Source organism: Thermobia domestica, chromosome 12, assembly GCF_964235325.1.
Source record: "Thermobia domestica chromosome 12, izTheDome1.hap1.1, whole genome shotgun sequence".
NCBI classification, from domain to species: Eukaryota; Metazoa; Arthropoda; class Insecta; order Zygentoma; family Lepismatidae; genus Thermobia; species Thermobia domestica.
In genome coordinates, this window is record NC_137465.1 from 44,559,494 (window position 1) to 44,581,050 (window position 21,557).

General features: G+C 36.5%; 1 protein-coding gene across 1 annotated transcript in view; it reads right to left on the bottom strand.

Moving 5' to 3' along the window:
- The window catches only part of LOC145666441 (uncharacterized), a 297,500-nt gene extending 281,726 nt beyond the window's left edge, over positions 1–15,774 (bottom strand). Inside the window, exon 1 of the mRNA XM_081733671.1 lies at positions 15,686–15,774. The gene's annotated coding sequence lies outside the window, so the exon portion shown is untranslated. The remainder of the gene's footprint in view (positions 1–15,685) is intronic.
- Between the last annotated feature and the right edge of the window lie 5,783 nt (positions 15,775–21,557).

Genomic DNA, 21,557 nt, shown 5'->3' on the forward strand with positions numbered 1-21,557 from the left:
AATTTCCCTGTAACTTTTTACCAATTGCGCGTAAATCAAAATTAACGTCACCATTGTTCTTCTGATTAAATTTGCACCTTAAATCATGTATCACATGACCCTACTCCTATTTCAAAAACTTAACCTTAATTCAAAATGGCGGATTTCAAGATGGCCGCCGTCAGGTATAACCTTACTATATGATTTCCCCCTAGTCCTAATATGTACCCATATATTTGTTATTCACCTTTTGTCGTTACAAGAAGTCTTACAGAGCTTTTACTTCCAACTGTATGAAGACTATTCTGTACTTCCATGTGATGTTCTGGTAGCTGTATCTCCTAAACCCCTGGAGCTTCGCACCTATAACTTCACTGAAATACTGACCACATTTAGTACTACTTTCTCATATGTGTCTCAGTCAGCAACTCGATTCACCCAAACGTAAGGTTTACTTGTTAGTAATACATTGAGTGTAGTTCTCTAATAGTTTGTACTCCCATTAACGGTGTTATTTATTTTTAGCTCAATTGATTAATATGGAGAATTATTTGTTTCACTTTTCTTTGAAATCAACTACATTTTTAATGGTTTGTTTATGTATTGATTTTTTTTCCTTAAACATAAGTAGTCCCCGTGGCTTTCCTAAAATAAATTTGCATTAAGCATTGAGATTTTGCTTTGGTAGAGGAAGACCTCCAATATAAGTAGACCTCCACTTTTTCAGTATACTTATAGGAACCCTATATTATCGATTGAGTGTGTGTATATACAGGGTGTTTCAAAACAGCACCGACAACGTTTGGGAGGTGATTCCTGACACCAACCTAGGTGAAGAAATCCGTCATTTCGGAGTTATAGGTTGCCGAAAACATGAAAAAAAGAACGAACTTTAAAGGCCCATAGCTCCAATACTATGGGACCTATTGTAGTCAAGTCAAGACTTCACATAGAAACTAATATGTGTACTATTCAAAAATACATGTTTCAGAATCCTGCTCTATCTACACAACAATTTTTATAGAGCGAGTTTGGCTACGGGCATAACATTTGAAATAAAGCTCTAACTACCTCCAGTTATATTAGTATTGTTCTTGCATTTCAATATTCACTTTTTAACCAGTTTAATTCCTCTTTTATTCCAACTGGTTTTTAAACAATTCTCTGTTTAAGATTTTGTTTAGTATTGTTTGCTGCATTTCACAATAAGTACGGAAATGCAAATCATCATCATCATCATCAAGTACGGAAATACAAATCATTTTGCCATTATTATTGGCAGGTCACTTGCCGGAACTGAAAAGCTTGCATGCTCCAACGATCTTTCCGCAAACCTCTTCGTCTTCACGTACGAATTTTCAATTTGATATCGTCCATTAATTGGGATCTCCTTCGTCCCCTCCTTCTCTTCCCTGACACCACACTCTCTAGTACGTCCATCATGATACAGTTGCTTCTTAGCCAAGGTCCCAATCACTTTCTCTTCCTGTTCTTAATATCTAAAGCCCACAATTTATAAGACCTTCTCATTCGTTTTCCGCTCGACCCAGCTAATTCTTTGCATTCTTCTCCACATCTACATTTCGAAAGCTTCCAGTCTTTTTTCATCCTTTTTACGTAATGTCCGTGTTTTTGACCTGTACAGCACAATACTCCATACGAAGCATTTTATGAGTCTTTTCTCAATTCTTTATACAAGGTCCCACAAAATAGTATTTTCTTCCTCCATTCCTACTTTCATCATTCCTATCTTTGCTTTTATTTCACGTTCGCACTTCATATCGTCACTTATAATACTACCCAGCTATCGAAAACTAGTCACCTGTTCTATTTGCTGCTTTCCTACTTCTATATTTGACACTGACCGCTTCGTTCCAATCACTATAGCTTTTGTCTTTCCAACATTTATCTTCATCCCATATTCTTCACAGCCAATCTCAAGTTTTTTTTTTTTTAATCTTGTTGATTTTCTTTTCAGATTCTGCAATATGAGCCATATCATCTGCACACCGTATATACCTAATTATTCTATCTCCTATCGAAATGCCATCTTGATTATGCAGGCTCTTTTTCATTATCTCTTTTAGACAGATATTAAATATTGTAGGTGGAAGCCCTGTCGAACTACCCTTCCAGTTTCATCTCTTTGTCGTTTCCGCCCCTATTTTAACACTTACTTGTTGGTTCGTAGACCCTATGTAAGTTTCTTATGAGACTGATCTTCCAATTTTAACCCAACCTTCTTCTATCAAAATAAATTCAAAATAATGTTTAAAACTGTATTTTTCCATTACCAGGTCAAATTGCACTTTTCTTTGTTTTGTTTTACATATGTTCCCAATCTCCATGGCGAGAACCTCACTAAGCCTTAAATAAGCCAGAACCGTATAATATTGGAATTCTATACATAATATATTTTCCGTTTCGTCATTTTGGAATCTGTATGAACTTAGTCTCCGGATTACTGTTAATATCTTAGTTCAAAGTCCATTCCTTCCCATTTATTTGTTTTACATGATTTATTAACCACCCTGTGATATGCTATGTTTACGTTGAGTTACTTGACACACTCAAAATATCTCCACATTTATTTGCATTCTTCTTGATGTGTGATTTCATATTATATTTCCAGGAAATTATAACTTTCCACACAACGTTTGTCACTTCTCATGAGCGTCTGGAACTAAGACACACGACAGAAAGAGCTAGGGAAAGTTGAACTTCTACAGAGAGAGATGAATTCCACAAAAGAAACTTCTGCGAAGCAAGTTTCAACACTCGCAATGTGGTTTACCAAGGCGTCAGCTTATTAAACTTAATATAACGTTAGATATTCACAACTACGACATCCTCCCCTCCCCCTCCCCAAAAAAGTAAAATGCACTGTTTCTCTTGTGCATTTCAGAGTTTAAAATACGTACTTTACCAGTATGAATTTCGAGAAAAAATGTTTATGGTGAACCGTATATTGGAACTTTGCCAACTCATGTTTGTTAACATGTTGATATAATCATGTGTACAACTTATTATCGGGTTAGTGTTGCCTCGAGGCGAGAACTACTTTTTTAAATTTGAGACGAGATTAGAAACATGATAATTCTCGTCTCGACTCGAGTCTCATGGATAACACTGGTTGATCCAAGTCTTACATTTCAAGCACTGTTTTAGTATTATGTGACTCAAAGTGTAAACCAGTTGAGAATGCTCCAAGAGCATTGCCAGAACGAACTTAAAAAGAATTAATGTTTCTTATTAACTTCTACAAGCTTTATACCAATTGTTCTATGTACTTTATTATTATACTTATTAAACAATTCTTGTAATATATCCATCCATTTATAATTTCCTTGAGTACTAAATTTTTTCCCCACATGTTTTGTTTTAAAGTTCTGATAAGACATTCTACCATATGTTGTTTTACGAAGACACATGCTCAAAATGGAGGGCTCAAAATTGAGAAATTCGCAAACTATCATCTCTCTATGAGTTACGGGTACCGAAATATGGCTCTTTAAATCTCCCGAGATCCAAACTTTTTTGGTCGATGTCTGGGGAACGGTGTGGCCAGTTGGTTACTATTTGGTACCAAAATGTTCACCATCTCTTAGGTATTGATCAACATCAATATGATCTCTCTATGACTTACGGTTCTCAAGATATGGCTCCTTAGATCTCTCGAAATCGGAAATTTTTTGGCCAATATCTCGGGAACGGAAGAGTGACCTGAAAAATTACATCACTTCTTTAGATAGTTTTTGATGCTGTGTCGAATTGGAAAATTTGTAATTAACACACACACACACACATACAGAGAGTTCAGTAACGAACTTTTTAAGTTCGTTGAAAATTAATTGATAAAGACGATCGAATGAACCAAGGATCTTATAAAATAGAGGATCTTGAAGCCATACGTCACAGTTTCGCCACCCCTACTCTGCCCACTCCGTCCAATAAGATCGCAATGGTTTGAGCCAACAATCATGGCAGAAACGAAAGTAGCCAATCAGACGATGGCAGATACCAGAGTAGCCAATCAGACGTGCCGATGCTCAGTTGTTTTTTTGGCTTCATCGATTTAATAGGATGAAGGTACATATGGGCAGATCCTCTATTTATAATATCCTTTTTACGAACAAAATGAAGAACATTTATCAACGTTTAAAGATAACGGAAGTTACTATACAATATAATTTAATAATAAAGATGTTTAGAGGTCACAGTGTATCAGCATGCTTCTGGTGGGTGGGGGTCCCTGTTTCGATTCCCAGCTAAGTTAGTTTGTGATTAACAACGTCGTCAGTATGTTTTCTCCTATCTCCTCCCACATTCTTATTCCACCGTTCTTTCCTGATCATTCACTTGCCTTAATCATCATTTACTTTAGCCTAAAGGGCATAATCATGGAACGTTAAACTGAAGGAATAAAGATGGTTTAAAAGCTATTATGTAACACCCTTTGTGGACCTCTCATGACACGGAAAGCCAAGTGAAAAATCCTTAGATAAACGTTATGTCTCGTACTACTCTCATGAGAAACACTACCTCAGATTAAACGAAATCCTTGTTTGTAGATTTCATAGAATATGTCTTCTGTTTGAACGATTGGCCAATGCTCGTGCTTTCTGTTCGCATAGTCTCAGATTCGATTCCAAGTGAGGCTACTTGCATCGAATACAAACCCTAGTAGTCGTGGTGAGCTCTCAAATGAAACAGTAGGTCCCGTCCCATGCGGGCCTGCCGCTGAAAATGGAGATTATACTGAAAAACAGAACAGTCAATAGATTCTTTAAGCGTTTCTGGTCTCTTTCGCACAGTTTCATATTATAAAATGTGTCAATATTATCTTCCACATATATACGTACATGTAATAGTGCATCATTCTTAGACGTATATGTGTCATTGTTAGGGGTATGTCTGTTCTGTTAAGAGTATGTGTTTTAGGAATATTGGGTAAACTGCCTCGTCTCGTGCTCAACCCTAGCTTGGTTGATGAGGTCCCGTGTTCGATTCTCGTTGACAAAGTATCGAAAGCATTAAAAGTTGAACAGGTCTCCTACTATAACCTGTAGCACTCGTTTGTATATATCCTTATTCCTGCCAAAGGACGTAAATAGAAATCAATCAATAACAATAATAATAGTAGTTTTGGTATTAGTAATAGACAAGTACTGTAGTATGCCAGTGTGGCATTGCTGTCCACTTGAATCACATCAACTAAATGCTGACCCCTCGTATCCAAGGTTACACAGCATTTATCCAATTTTGTCGTCATGACAACCCTTCTTTCCTCCTTGAAAGATTACAAGGAATGAAAGGAGTATTTGGAGAAGGGGACATTTCGTGGAGATTTCCTAACGTCTTGTGATTTTTCTTCTTCTTTTCAAAGTGAACAGATTACTTGTCTTCAACATCCGTACAGCTTTAGAGCAATGGAATAGCGGTTCAAGTTCTTAATAGTTTTTCTTTCTTTCTTTCTTAAAGGGATAGTCTATTGTTATAGATGTATTGAACTTCGAAAAAATATATATAGTTACGTACGAGATAGATTGCTTTAACTTCCAGGTAATACTCATATAGCCTATGGATTTTAGGTGTCCTATTTTTATAGATTCTGTTCCAGTTTCCCGACAAAATCCAGATCTATAAATTGTTAGAATCTATAATTGATATTATTATTATTATTATTATTATTATTATTATTATTATTATTATTATTATTATTATTATTATTATTATTATTATTATTATTATTATTATAGGGACGTTCAACTGATAACCGGATTTTTTTCTGTTACATAGAGAGCCCAAGATGCGAATCAATAACTGTTCTTTCTCAAGGTACTTCCTGGGTACACGCACACTTTTGTCTCATCTGTGTGGGACTGACCGTATTCCTGCAGCATAGAATTCTTTGGACGATTTTTCAGCAGTTTCAGCACATATGTTTTGACTTTGTGGTCGTTGTGGAATCTTTGTCTGATTCCTTTAGAATCTTTGTCTAATCTTCTGAAGATTTCTGCAGGTTTCACGACTTCCTTCAGGAGAACCTGATGCAGCGCTGTTCCACTGAGGACGACAGCTTCACACTGCATTCTTGTTGCTATCGTCCATAGCCGCTCTCTGAGACTATCTCCTCAACTGCCCGTTGTCGTAGAAAAGTGTCAGGACTACCCTAACACGGGATGTGACACGGACGCCAAGCTGTGCATAGTAATACCTGCAGAAAAAGACATTCCAGTTATAACTTGAACGTTCCTCGTAATAATAATAAGTTAATGATTATGGAAATTGCTGGATTGAAATTATGGAAGAAAACAGACAAACCCAAGGAAACCAGCGGACACATAATAGTGTATCACAAATTCATATTGGACTTAAATCGGTTCGAGGGCATCTCACACCAAAAGTGAACGCTTCGCTAATCCATTCCCTCCCAAAAACGAACACCTCCTAGCTGTTCCTCCTCGTTCTCCTGTACTACTTTTAGTACAGTGAAACCTCCCTTAACGGACACCTCTATAATACGGACAGGTTTTTTGTCCCGGCAAAAATATATGGTCTCTTACGGAACAAAATCCTCCCTTTTACGGACACTCTCAGATACGGACGCGGACAGTCCATTTTACCCCAAACATTTCAATAACCTCTTCATAACGGACAGGAATTGCTCTCGATTCTGCGATACAATACAGTAGACAAAAAAGTATTTTCCCCACGAGTGTACTTATCATGGGTCTACACCTGGTGAACATCAAACAAAACATCTTGAAGCTGAACTTGAAATTCTTTCTTTTTTTTTTTTTTTTTTCGCATAAACTGTTTTCTAGTGCAAATCCTAGAAAATCTTCAACAAGCAGTAACATTCATGCAGGGTCAGTCGTATGGCCAAGAATTCTATGCGAAAGATCTTCCCTTCCCTAACAAATTTAGTCCTTTTTCCTCTGAGCCTTGCATCTTTTCCGACAATTTCATTGGTAACAAAACAAACATTATTTGTTTTACAATAACATTTTTTCAACGAGCAATGTTTCCTCTCTTATTATTATTATTATTATTATTATTATTATTATTATTATTATTATTATTATTATTATTATTATTATTATTATTATTATTATTATTATTATTATTATTTAGGAATAGCAACATTTTTCTTTTACTTTTGATACTGGAACAAGTCTGGGTTGGAGTTTTCCCGGCTTCCTTTTTCACTTTCTCTAAGAGGATATATTTGGGATTGGAGCTGGGTCAATAAACATATGCACTCCCAATAACTTGCCTTTTCAACCATTCCGCCAACGAAGATACAGAGCCAGTACACAAACATACACAGACACACACACACACACAAGAATACACATGTTTCTTCCGCAGCCGTACTAAGGATTCTCAGAGGACACTTGCAAATGTGTTTTATTACCCTTGTAGAGGAAAAAGTATGTCTTTTCCCCTAAACAACAGAGTTTAGCTTAAAACGCTTTCCCTGTGGCTTTCCCGTCTCATGTAGGAAAATGTCCAAAAATCTTTTGCATATTATCCATCATCAGATTCTCCTTAATCTCTTCCAGTAATTCAAATACGTACTAAATAAAGTATTTTCATATTGAATTTTACGTATTTACGCTCATACACAATGTATTTACTGTATATTACTGCATACAATTACCGTTATGAGAAATTAAATTTCAGTAACCTCTCTATAATGGACACCTCTCAGTAACGGACAAAAATTCATGTCCCATTGGTGTCCGTTATTCAGAGGTTTCACTGTACTACCTGCCCCGTCTTTAGGGATTTTACGCCCCTAGGCCAAAAGAAAATTTTGTGTCCATCACCCCCTTATTTGTTTGTATTTAGTATGCACCTAAACAAGACAGCCGCGACCACTTACATTGAGCCATCAGCAATAGGGCCGGGCGTACATAACCAAATGCAAGGATTACGCTAGCAGCGAATAAGCAATAGCATCTGCTACTTCTAACGCCAGTAGCGTCGTAATGAAAAATAAACTCTGTCCCGCTGTGATTCTAACATTGTTCTTAGTAGGGTAAAGGTGGGAGGAGTTTGCGCACGTTTTAAAACAAAGAGAAAAAATTAAATATTTATGTCTTCATGTACTTCAAAAACAAATTAAATGTAATTTCAATCATTAATGAACAATGGAAGTGCACATTAACTTAGCTATTGGCAACCACTTAGAATCATTATGCATAAAAAATAGTAAAGATTTTAGTCACCTGTCTCACTCGGGTGGGAAAGATGGTGCACCTGGGTGGATAAGATGGTGCAGAGAGAATGTCAAACAAAGAAAAAGTTTATTACATATTGTTTTGTATTCGTTCACAAGCAGAGCACTTATCTAAGTACACTAAGCATGTTTCATGTACCAAATTTCACAATATTAAATCCCCACGTTAAGCGGGTTTGCATATCCAGGCTCCTAACTATGAAAACATTTACGCTCAGTCCAACCTCAATCATTTCACGAATTCAACCTGTTTTACGTATGTTATTAGGACATAATATCGATTGTGATTTATTCTAAAAACACTTTTATACATTGCAAGAGCTGTAACTTCCAAATATTTACTGAGAACTCATAGTCGTATCGGAATAAACAAAAGCGAGTATGGAACAGTAAACTGCTATAACAAAAGGCAAAAGAAGATGTGCAAAGGCATACAAAACGGTCGAGTGGTTTGGGTCGATACACTATCAATCACATGTTTGTGTGTTCAAACCCGGTAGTAACTTGTTTCTTTTTTTAAGTGTCTTCCTATTTTCATCCGGAGGCTGAAAATATTTCTTTGAGTAACTCATTGAAAACTTCTTTTGTTTCAAATTCGATTAGAACGGAACATTATATGAATTGCGAATCTTAAATCCATAGCTAAAAAAATGAAGTATACTCACTACTCTATTACCCTCTGATTTGTAACGAAAAACTATTTATAAACAGTGGTGACTTCAGAAAATTATCCTCGGGGGGAATTTCAATATGCGGGTGGAGGGCAAACATTGGTATTCCACATTGAGCACGATAGAATATATGGTCCTGAAGGCGGAAATTTCTTACCTCGAAAAGGGTCTCAAATTCTCCGTCAAATCACGTCCTGAAAGTATCATTGCTTAAAAGCTTTTCGTAGCAAATATAATATTACACTTGTTTCTCGTTTTACATTTAGAATTGGTAAAATCATAACTTACAGAGGATTATAATAAAAGCATAAAAATTACAATACCAATCATGTATAAATTATCCTGTAAGTTACCAACTTTGGGTCAAATTAAAACTCAAATATTTGTTTTCGGATTGCACTTAGAAGTAAGTCCTCTCTATATAATCCTGATTGGAAAGCCATGTATAACTCTAATTAATTAATCAATATTTATACAAATACTTTTTTTTTATTTTACTATTTTTACTATTCAATATTATATACACTTCATTTCCAAAATCAAAATCTCGAAAATGTAGGCTATATTGTACGAGTGCAGATTCGGAAATAAATGATTATTTATCATATGTATTGGTCTCTATTCGAAATTCTATTTAATCGAATCCGGCAAGAACACAGACAGAAACATTGAGAACAGGTGAAAAAAGAGAGAAAAAGGTGATGTACCCGGCGGAGACTCGAACTTAGTGCGAACAGTGCTTTATAAGCCGAACGCCTTAGACTACTCGGCTATGGTAACAACTAGTAATTGAAGCAAAGGTTTCGAGTAGTAGTTTTTATTACAGAACTAGCAGCGTTCACCCCGCTTCGCTGCGGTCACCCCGGAACGCAATAAACTTTGTTACTTAGATAATTTTTACTTTTTCGCTTTCAAGTGATATGATAAAAACCATAGAAGATTGCATTAAATGTTAACATTATATCGCCTGTCATTTATGTTAACCCGCCCCGCTTCGCTGCGGTCACCCCGGAAGTTTTCGCTTTCAAGTGATATGATAAAAACCATAGTAGATTGCAGTAAATGTTAACATTATATCGCCTGTCATTTATGTTAACCCGCCGAGTGACACGGTCATGCGGGTTGCATATAAATACGTTTATTTTTACCTATGATGAATAACTAACAAAGGATTTGTACGTTATGGACACTTGAATGGTCAATTATCTCAAGACACTGGTAATTAAAAATTAAAGTGATATGATAAAAACCATCTAGGGTCCAAATCCTAATAACCCCCCAAAAATAAAAGAAATTGGTTCAGCCGTATTAGCGTGATGAGGGAACAAAGGATTTTGTACGTTCTCTTTTATATATAAGATAACGTTTTCTATTGCCTAAAATTTAAACCTAATTTACTTTGATATAATATATCTATTAATTTGTTTCATGAACACGTTTTCGTTACTTTGATGAATGATGTATGTTGTTGATATAGATTCTATTACACGTTCTTTCGTAAATATTATAGAAAGTATCAGTGTTATTTATGATCTTTCATGGAAATTGACTGGCGCATGCGCAGTACACAGACAGTTCAATTGGAAGGCGAGGAAGGAAACGCTAACACACTGTTAGAATGTTTCGTCGCTGTGAAGTATAAAGAAAAGCTAAAATGTATTTTACGCTTGTCATTGCGTAAAGAATTACCAGGTTAATGTTTGTCCAAGTTCTCACTAATCAATTGGACTCATGAAAATAATTAATATTGTCATTACTGCACAATATGAAGAATAAAGAACGTATATTACACCACATTGTTCTCGAATTCGAACTTAGCTAAGGAAGGGACAATAAACAAAATATGATTTATTCATTCGAATTGAGATAATTCAATGAAACTAGAAATTACACAATCAAAAGGAAAAATCTCGTTAAAAAGACAATAATACTTTTATCCGAGATGTGAAATAAAGTTATTAATTAACTGAAATGAAAGTAATATTGTTCATGATATAGAGTAAGACAAAACAGTAAATGTATTCTTAGAAACGTTCAAAGTAAATTCACAAATGCTTTTTGAAGATATACTACTCTTCCTTTACGTTTTAACGAACTAATAAGTAAACAAGCAAAGAAAAAGAATGAAGAACGAAAGTATTGCTCTTGAAAAAATATAATAAATAAATGAAACTTAAATAAATGTTTACACAAAAAATAACACACTAGTACTTCGTGTAGTCACCTCCAGAGTCAGTAACTTCTTGAAGTCTGGAGGGGATACTAGATACAAGTCTCGAGCAATACGACGGTGTGTCACGAAAATGTTGCCACAGTTCTATAACATGATTTTGAAGAAACGTTTGGTCTCTGTCTTCACGTCTCTCTTCCCATTCTTGCACCATGTAGGCCCACAGATGTTCAATTGGGTTCAAATCTGGGGATAGAGGGGGCCACTCAATACAAATTAACTCTGGATGTTCACTTAGCCACTCTCGTGTTTGCCGGGAAGTGTAAACAGCACTGTTGTCATGCATAAATATATATTCTTCCTGTTCGAGGAAGTTTCTTTCTAAGGACGGTAAACACGTATTTTCGAGGATATTAATGTAAACACTGCTGTTCATTCTCTCAGGCACCGCAACCAAATCTCCAGGACCAGCAGCCGTCATGTATCCCCAAAAGTGTGCTGATATTCGTCCTGAACAAGAAGTTCTGATAATATTTTGTTCAGCATACCTGGTTCCGCGCGGTCTATACAATATAACTCTGCCTTGTTGGTTAGACTTGAAAACCTTCTCGTCGGTCCAGATGACAGTCCCAATATGACTGAGGTTGGGCTATGTTATTCTGTGCCCATTTCATTCGTCTGGCCTTGTGAGTTTCAGTCAGGAGAGTCTTCCTAGCGGGTATTGAACAGTGTAGACCAGCCCCCAATAATCTTCTTCTTATTGTTTCGTGAGAACAATTATATTCTCTGGCTTTGTCCAAGAGGATTGACGTGTGGCATAGAGGTCTGTTGATTACTTCTGTAACTAAAGCTTGATCTTGAGCTGCAGTTGTCACTTTTGGCCTTCCACTTCTTGACCGAGACCTGAAACATTCACCACCTTCTTCATGTCGCTGAACCCATTTCTTGACCGTTTTCTTGTCACATCACAAATCTCTAGCAATCTGAGGCACAGTTTGTCCCATTTTTGCTCGGCCTATGATTTCTCCTCTCAGAGCAACAGACAGTTCTCCACAACCTTTAGAAAGAGGCATTTTGAAAACCTGTTAGAAATTTGCGTTCTGGCGTGTATGACAAATGTCGGTAAAGTGCATCTTTCTGTTTCTACTGCGCATGCACCAGTCAATTTTCATGAAAGATCATAAATAATACTGACAATTGCTGTAATATTTATGAACGAATACGTAATAGAACCTATATTAACATCATTCGTCAAAGTAAAGAATACCGTAAACATAAAACAATTTCAACAGACTATTACATCAGGCCAAAATAGGCTTAAACTTCAGAGAATACAAAATAAATTTCATACTGTAACAAAAGATTGAACATGAAACACCCTTACTATATTTTCAACTTGTCACGTTAGCTGAGTGGAGTAAGGCATTCGGCTAGAGATTCTGAGGCACCATTCAAGAGTAGTTCGAATCCCACCACAGAATAATTTGGTTTTACCTCTTCTTGACGTTTCTGTTTGTGATCCTGCCGGATTCTATTAAATATAATTCCGTAATACGCTAAAATATACGTAATATTTGAAGTTCTTAACCTTCCATTTTTACATTTTTCAAGCTCAATTGAGAAGAAAAAAGGAAAATGAAAGTACAAAGATTTACAAGTAGGTCACATGTCTCCATTTTTCGATTCTAACTTGAAAGTTACAGTTTAGGCGGTGACATATCGAAGACCCAGGGGGTTGTAACCCCTCCCATTGAAACTTTTATATTCTATTGAAATAAAAAGTGTTTCAGTTTATAATCTTGGAAAAGCAACAATCACTGTGTGTGGAGGACGGTTTATTTATACTACGATTTATCACTTCCAAATGTGTAGAAGATGTGACTGGATATTGTGTATAATCATTCAAGAAATATAAGACAACGAAGGGACTTCGTAAACCCTTCACGCCACCCCAGGCGAACGAAGTGCGTCCCGCCGTCCCTCGGTTGGGAACTGCTGCTTGCGAGGGAAATATTCTAACAGTGTGTTAGCGTTTCTTTCCTCGCCTTCCAATTGAACTGTCTGTGTACTGCGCATGCGCCAGTCAATTTCCATAAAAGATCATAAATAACCCTGATACTTTCTATAATATTTACGAAAGAACGTGTAATAGAATCTATATCAACAACATACATCATTCATCAAAGTAACGAAAACGTTCATGAAACAAATTAATATATATATTATATCAAAGTAAATTAGGTTTAAATTTTAGGCAATAGAAAATGTTATTATGTAATAAGAACTACTACTCGAAGCATTTGCTACAATCCGTAGTTGTTACCATAGCCGAGTGGTCTAAGGCGTTCAGCTTATAAAGCACCATTCGAACTTACTTCGAGTCGCTGCCGAGTACAACGTTTTTTTTTTCTCTCTCTTTTTCACCTGTTCTCGATATTTCTGTCTGTGTTCCTGTCGGATTCGATTAAATAGAATTTCGAATAGAGACCAATATATATGATAAATAATCATTTATTTGCGAGTCTGCACTCGTACAATATACATTTTCGAGATTTTGATTTTGGAAATGAAGTGTATATACAATTGAATAGTAAAAATAGTAAAATAAAAAAAATATTCGTTTAAATATTGATTAATTAGTGTTAAACATGGGTTTCCAATCAGGATTATTTAGAGAGAACTTACTTCTAAGTGCAATCCGAAAACAAATATTTGAGTTTTAATCTGACCCAAAGTTGGTAACTTACAGGATAATTTATACATGATTGGTATTGTAATTTTTATGCTTTTATTATAATCCTCTATAAGTTATGATTTTACCAATTCTAAATGTAGAACGAGAAACAAGTGTAATATTATATTTGTTACGTAAAGCTTTTAAGCAATGATGACGTGATCTGAGGGAGAATTTGAGACCCCTCTCGAGCTAAGAAATTTCCGCCTTCAGGACTATATATTCGATCATGCTCAATGTGAACTACCAATGTTTGCCCTCCACCCGCATATTGAAATTCCCCCCGAGGATAATTTTCTGAAGTCACCACTGTTTATAAATAGTTTTTCGTTACAAATCAGAGGGTAATAGAGTAGTGAGTATACTTCATTTTTTTAGCTATGGATTTAAGATTCGCAATTCATATAATGTTCCGTTCTAATCGAATTTGAAACAAAAGAAGTTTTCAATGAGTTACTCAAAGAAATATTTTCAGCCTCCGGATGAAAATAGGAAGACACTTAAAAAAAGAAACAAGTTACTACCGGGTTTGAACACACAAACATGTGATTGATAGTGTATCGACCCAAACCACTCGATCGTTTTGTATGCCTTTGCACGTCTTTTTTTGCCTTTTGTTATAGCAGTTTACTGTTCCATACTCGCTTTTGTTTATTCCGATATGACTATGAGTTCTCAGTAAATATTTGGAAGTTACAGCTCTTGCAATGTATAAAAGTGTTTTTAGAATAAATCACAATCGATATTATGTCCTAATAACATACGTAAAACAGGTTGAATTCGTGAAATGATTGAGGTTGGGCTGAGCGTAAATGTTTTCATAGTTAGGAGGCTGGATATGCAAACCCGCTTAACGTGGGGATTTAATATTGTGAAATTTGGTACCCACCTTGTGCACGTAACACATTGTATCCAGTGTAGGTTGCATGTTGGGGCTGCATACAGTTCTAGTCACTCAACACATTTTTGTTATCACCAATAGAATTCACTGTTATACATGACAAGAAAAGATGCAGATGATAAAGAAGAAGAAGAAGAAGGGGAAGAGATTCTTCGGCATTTTGTGACAGTCGTCTGCTTGGAACGTTGTAGATTCTTCTTCAGAGTATTTTACTTCAACTTCTTCTCAGTGATATATTCTTGGGTGAGAACACCAGCTGTTTGTTTTGTTTTCGATGTCTTCAGTCTGGGTACACTAGGAATTCGAGAAATTAACTTAAACATCATCTTGGGAGTCATTGGAGCGATGTTGTTTTCCCCTGCGGTATCGATGGAAGTGCCATGTTGTGTTGTAAGATGATTACGGGTTTCGGTAGTGTCACGGAATGTGCTCGGTTGTGGTGTTGAAGAGTGGCCTGTGAATTCTGTAGGAACTGGAGATGTGTTAGCATGTGGTGGATCGTAGCTTGGATGTAGTACATGAGTCTCGACTTGTGATATGTCTGAAATTGGAAACACATGACCGGGAATTTCACATTATCTTTTGTATTTTTTCACACATCATTCACATGTATCTACATAGCCCTAATGTATATTTGAATAATTTTGTGGGTGATAGGAGCGTAGAGCAGCTAGAGAATTTAGTTTTAGAACTGAAATAGGAAATATCAAAGTGTGGCAAGATTTATGCGAAGTTACAACGATGAAAAACAGAAACGTTCGTCATCTGTCCCACCCTAAACTGTGTCATCTTACCCCACTATATGATAATGATAGTTTCTTCCAGATAGCTCGCCAGTGGGCAGCACCTGCTTGATCGTACACAACAACTACAAAAGAGTAGTCTACAAGCTTCCTGAACATATGCTCGAAATTATCTTAATTACTGAATAAATAAGATTCATAATGTACAGAAAATAGTAGCGATAAAATATTTCACGTACCTGACACGTATTTCCAACTTTTAAGGTGTGCTGTACCTTCAGTTTCTGTTCTACAGGGACGAAATCTTCTCGCTCTTCCTACTATCACGTTTTCTCTCTCACTGAGAAAGACTGCCGCCAACGGACTATTTCATCTATGTTATTCACGTGATGCGCTATCCATCCCCACACGCCTGTAGGGGCATCTGTCGGCCCCCACTCTATAGATTTTCCTTAAATTTTATTCTCGTGTGTTGTAAGTGTAGGTTTTCCTTAAATTTTATTCTCGTGTGTTCTCAGTATAGATCTTTCTTAACTTTATTCTCGAGTGTTTTTAGTAAAGATCTTTCTTAAATTTTATTTTCGTGTGATCTCAGTATTGATCTTTCTTAAATTTTATTTTCGTGTGATCTCAGTATTGATCTTTCTTAAATTTTATTCTCGTGTGTTCTCAGTGTAGATCTTTCTTAAATTTTATTCTCGAGTGTTTTCAGTAGAGGTCTTCGTTAAATTTTATTTTCGTGTGATCTCAGTATTGATCTTCCTTAAATCTTATACTCATGTGATCTCAGTATTCATATTCCTTAATTCTTTTCTCGTGTGTTTTCAATATAGATCTTCCTTAAATTTTGATTCTCGTGTGTTTTCAATAGGTCTTCCTTAAATTTTGTTCTTGTGTGATTTCAGTATTGATCTTCCTGAAATTTTGTTCTCACGTGTTTTCAGAATAGATCTTCCTTAAATTTTATTCTCATGACAGCCTCTTTCTATCACATACCATATTCATTGTTGATTTTTAGATATACTGCTCCTCGAAATTTGCCACTCTATACTCGTACGTAAATATGGGCGTTACTACTATACTACTACTACTACTACTACTACTACTAATAATAATAATAATAATAATAATAATAATAATAATAATAATAATAATAATAATAACAACTGTCTGACCTTTGTCACATGTTAAAATATTTAATAAAGAAACTTGTTTTGTGTCAGAGAGGGAATTTTAGAATTTTGGGGTATAAAGCAAGGTGGCACATAACGGAAGTTTTGTATATTGCGTGATATTCTTGCAGTCGTATGTATACATGTCTGTATATTTGGTTTGCATTCTTAGAGATTAAATGTTAATGTAGAAGTTTATGAAGAAAAAAGAAGAATAAGAGGGAGGGGGTTGTATATACGAGGGTGCGCAACGCTTCTGTCGGGGATGATGTGGAAGTGTAGTTGTGGTAACGCAATATTACCTCGTGTGCGTTTTCTTTTTCATTATTACAAAAAGTAAAAGGAAAACAAGAAGAAAAAACAGAAGGGAATGGAACTTCACATGATAACAGGTAAGTCCTGGGTGTGCTACTTGGAGAAGGAACTTTAATTATATCCTGACAGAACAGAAATCCTGACTTGGGCTGCCACAGCAACCGGGTTGCGTGCGATGACAAGTTTTCGTTGGATCACGTCAAGATTGCGTTACTTGGTATGTTCTGTTTTTCGGGGGGAGGTTTTTCTTTTCATAGCCTCCCTACGCAGTTTTGTTTCATTCAGTCTTCCCTCTACCATTCCCCCTCCCCCTAAAAGTGTATGTTTGAACTTAAGGCGCGTCTGTCATCTGAAAATATAACACGAAATTACATTGAAGTAAAGTTTCGTCTTAGACGTAGTGGTTTCGGAGGCAAACACGAGAAAATGGTGGTTCGAGTGATCTACCCTTAAATTTTTTTCTTTATATTTTTTTTTATAAGAAGGATTATTTTAGTTTGACCACAATGACGTATTTGACACACTGAAATAACTGGAACTTTTAAGCTGACAATTTTCGCCAGTTGATCGAGGATATATTTCTAGCTTTTGTTTTCTCTACTTGATACGTCACCACTTATTTTGATAGTTTCTCCGTTACCGGTTTAATTAGTGTTAGTTCCTTGGTTACCAGTTTAACTAGTTTTAGACAGTTTCCCGGTTACTATTTTAACTATTTTTATTTTTTATTCATTTATTGATTTATTATTATTATTATTATTATTATTATTATTATTATTATTATTATTATTATTATTATTTTGGTCAATTCATCAGGAACTAATGTGACCAGTTTTAGTTAGTTTCTCGGTTATCAGTTCAACAATTTTGTTACTTTTTCTTTTTTTGTTCCAGTATAACCACTTTTAATCTTGTTTCTTCGTTAGTAGTTTTATCATTTTTAATCAGTTCCTTGGTTACTAGTTTAACCAATGCTAGTTCACCAGTTATCAATTTAACCGGTTTTTGCCTTTTCTCGTATACTAAACTAGTTTAATCAGTTTTAATCTACCAGCAATTGAGTCAAGATGGTAGATCTGTACATTATTAATCATTTGAAAATCAAATATTCATTTTAGCATTCCACACTGAGTGCTTTCGAGTTAGTACACATTTCTTTGGTGTGTGCTTTTCAGGCTCAAGTCAAAGCTTACGATGTACTCGAAGAACTACTTTTGTTAACACACTTTTTTTTTTTTTTTAATGGACCTACAGAGCCGTAGCTAGAGATTTCGGCGCCCGGGGCGAAAAAGAATTCGGCGCCCCTCTACACTCACCTTACAAAGGTTTTTTTTTTTTTTTTTTTTTTTTTTTTTTTTTTTTTTTACAAGTAAGAGAAGCAGCTTTTGTTGTTATACTAAATTTTTATCAAGCTTCTTGGACAGACCACTGCAACAGCCAAAAGCGATAATTATGTATCCTTTTAGAAATAAGAGCTGCTTTCATGATGCTTATTTTGTACTTTCTGTTTAACTTGACAAAACTACTTTTGGTTGTATACAAATCCATTTGCAGAACAGTTATGGAAAGAGCATGGAGCCAATTCTCCTACGCCAGGGAAACCGTGTTAGACATTTAGCTGGTGGACGCGGGTAGTGGCGTTGGAAATATCCTGTTTCCCTGAGCATAGCAGCAATGTCAGAAATCGAGCCCAGGCCTGGAGGTCTTAGAAATGGCCAGGTTTTGGGCTCGGGTATCTTTTATTCGAATGTTAAACACGGAGTTTTTGGATGCGGGTAATGGCGTTGGAAAGATCTCTGTCCCCTTAGCACATCTGTTATATCAGAAATGGAATCAGGCACTCAAGGCCCCTGAAGCTTTTGCCTTGGGTCCCTTCTATTCCCTATTAAACATGAAGTTGTTAGACGGAGTTAATAGCATTCGAAAGGTCTTGGTCCCTTGAGCATAGTGGTGATATCAGAAATCTAATCCGGATCCCGAATACATAAAGATAGGTCCTGAAATTTTGGGCTCGCGTTCATTCTATTCGACTTAAAAACCGTGGGATCCTTGGGCGCGGGTGGTGCCGATGGAAAGGTCTGGATTTCATTAGCACATTGGTGATGTCAGAAATGGAACCCGAAGCCCGAAAAATGAGGTTCCGAAATTTTGGATTCGGGTCAATTCTATTTGCCTATTAAACATGGAGTTGTTGGACGAGGGTAGTAGCGTTGGAAAGGTTTTGGTTCCTTGAACACAATTGTGACGTCAGAAATCGGACCCTGGCCTCGAAGTCTCAGAAATGGGATCTAGAAGTTTTGGACCCATGTTTCTTCTATTCCTCATTTAAACATGAAGTTGTTGGACATGGGTGGTGGCATTGGAAAGGTCCTAGACGTCTGTGTACAGTGTAACATCAGAAATCGGGCCCTGGTCTCAAAGCTTCAGAAGTGGGGTTCCCGAAATTTTGGATTCGGGTCCAGTCTATTTGCCTATTAAACGTGGAGTTGTTGGACGAGAATAGATCTGGATCTTCTGAGTAGGAAAGGTCTGGATCTTCTGAGCATTGCGATGATGTCAGAAACCGGGCATCGGGCCCTGAAGCCTCAGAAATGGGGTCCCGAAGTCTTTGGCTCGGGTTCCTTTTATTTGCCTATTAAACATGGAATTGTAGGATGAAAGTGGTGGCGTTGGAAGTCTTTGTCCCTTGAACACAACGTTGATGAGAAATTGGTTCCGGGCCCCAATTTTTTTTATTTATGTCGTAAACCTTTTGTCTAATTTGATCTCAATACCTGATTGTGCAAGATAAAAGCATATTAATAGCTGAATTGATGGGTTTATCTCTCGCAATCAAGTATTGAGATTGAGTCATTGCAAAAGTTTACAACACAACCCAAACTTCGGGACCCGTACCTAATTTCTGACATCACCGAACTGCTCAAGGGGCCAAGACCTTTCCAACGCCACCACCTGCCTCCAAAAACACATTGTTTAATAGCCGAATGTAAGAAACCCGAAAGCCATATTTCGGTACCTCATTTCCGGGACCTTGAATCCAGGGCCCAATTTCTGACATTACCTCTGACAGATGATCCGAACCTTTCCAACGCCATCACCCTCATACAACAATTCATGTTTAATAGGCGTATAGAAGGGGCTCATGCCCAAAACATCGGGACCCCATTTCTGGGACCTCATGGTGGGGGCCCGGTTCCTGACCACCACTGTGCTTAGGGGAACCGGATCTTTCCAACGTCACCATCTGCATGCAACAACTCCATGCTTAAATGAGAAATAGAGTGGACTCGAGCCCAACATTTCGGAACCTCATTTCGGGGACTTTGAGGCCAGGGCCCAATTTCTGACATTACCGCTTTCGTTAATCGACCCCGACCTTTCAAACGCCAACACCCTACTACAACACCATGTTAAATAGGCAAATAAAAGAGACGCGAACCCAAACTTTTGGGACCTCATTTCTGGGGCCTCAGGTCCTGGAGCTTTCCAACACCACAATCTGTATCCAATAACTCCGTGCTTAAAAGAAAAATAGAATGAAGCTGAGCTCAAAATTTCGGAACACCATTTTTGGTCCTTTGAGACAAGGGCCTAATTTCTGACATTACCACTGTGCTCATACGACCCGGACTTTAACTTAAACCACCCATGTTTAATAGACGTATAAAAAGAGCCCGTGCCAAAAACTTCGGGATTTCTGGAGCCCGGTTTCTGATATCACCACTGTGCTCAGGAGACCCGGACTTTTCCAACGCCACCATCTGCATTTACTAACTCCATGTATAACACGGCTTCCCTATTGTAGGAGGATTTTAATGGAATTTTCTTCAGGCTCTTTACAACTAATTACAACGTTTCAAACTATCCATAAGAAATAAAATTTTAATACATTAGAAACTATGTTCTTTTAAAATGTTCAAAATGGGTGACAGCATTGATTTCCAGTAATAATTGTAAACTTTCGTAATTTTATTCTCTATTTGAATAGTATTTTAATTTCGAATCTTGTACAGTAAAAAATATTTTTGTGAAATGTAACGGAATACATACGGATATATAATGTGTGTATATTTTGTATGTATGTAGATAGGTAAAAATATTACACAACTAGATACATACGCAGAAAAAATACCATGGAGAAATGATTCCACTAAAAACATTGGAAGCAGTTCGTATGTCAATTGAATTTTTAAAAATCACTGGTAGTGATCAGCCTTTGGAAAAGACAAAATCGTTGGTTAAGTTCTGACCTCCTAAGCCCCTATTTTACAACTTCTTCAAGTTCGAAAATATTATTATTCTTGTTTACTTTCATTTTTAATATTCTCGCAAACAACAGCTTGCATGTTCTCTTCACTACTCTACTCTCCATACCTTCATTCTCACCATCGCGATTAACCCGATTAGGTAGAAAGGCGTGATTAACTGAGCAAATTCATCAACATCAAAACACATTTCAGATTCTGACCGTTTGATTTTGAAAATGCTCCTGCGTAATCTATAAGACATCTCTGCACCTTGATATCACATCGTCATTAACAAATCATATATAACAACTTTCTTTAATAAGTGAAAAACTTGTGACTATTATTGAAACGTTTGAGTTGCGAGCGAAGCGAGCAAG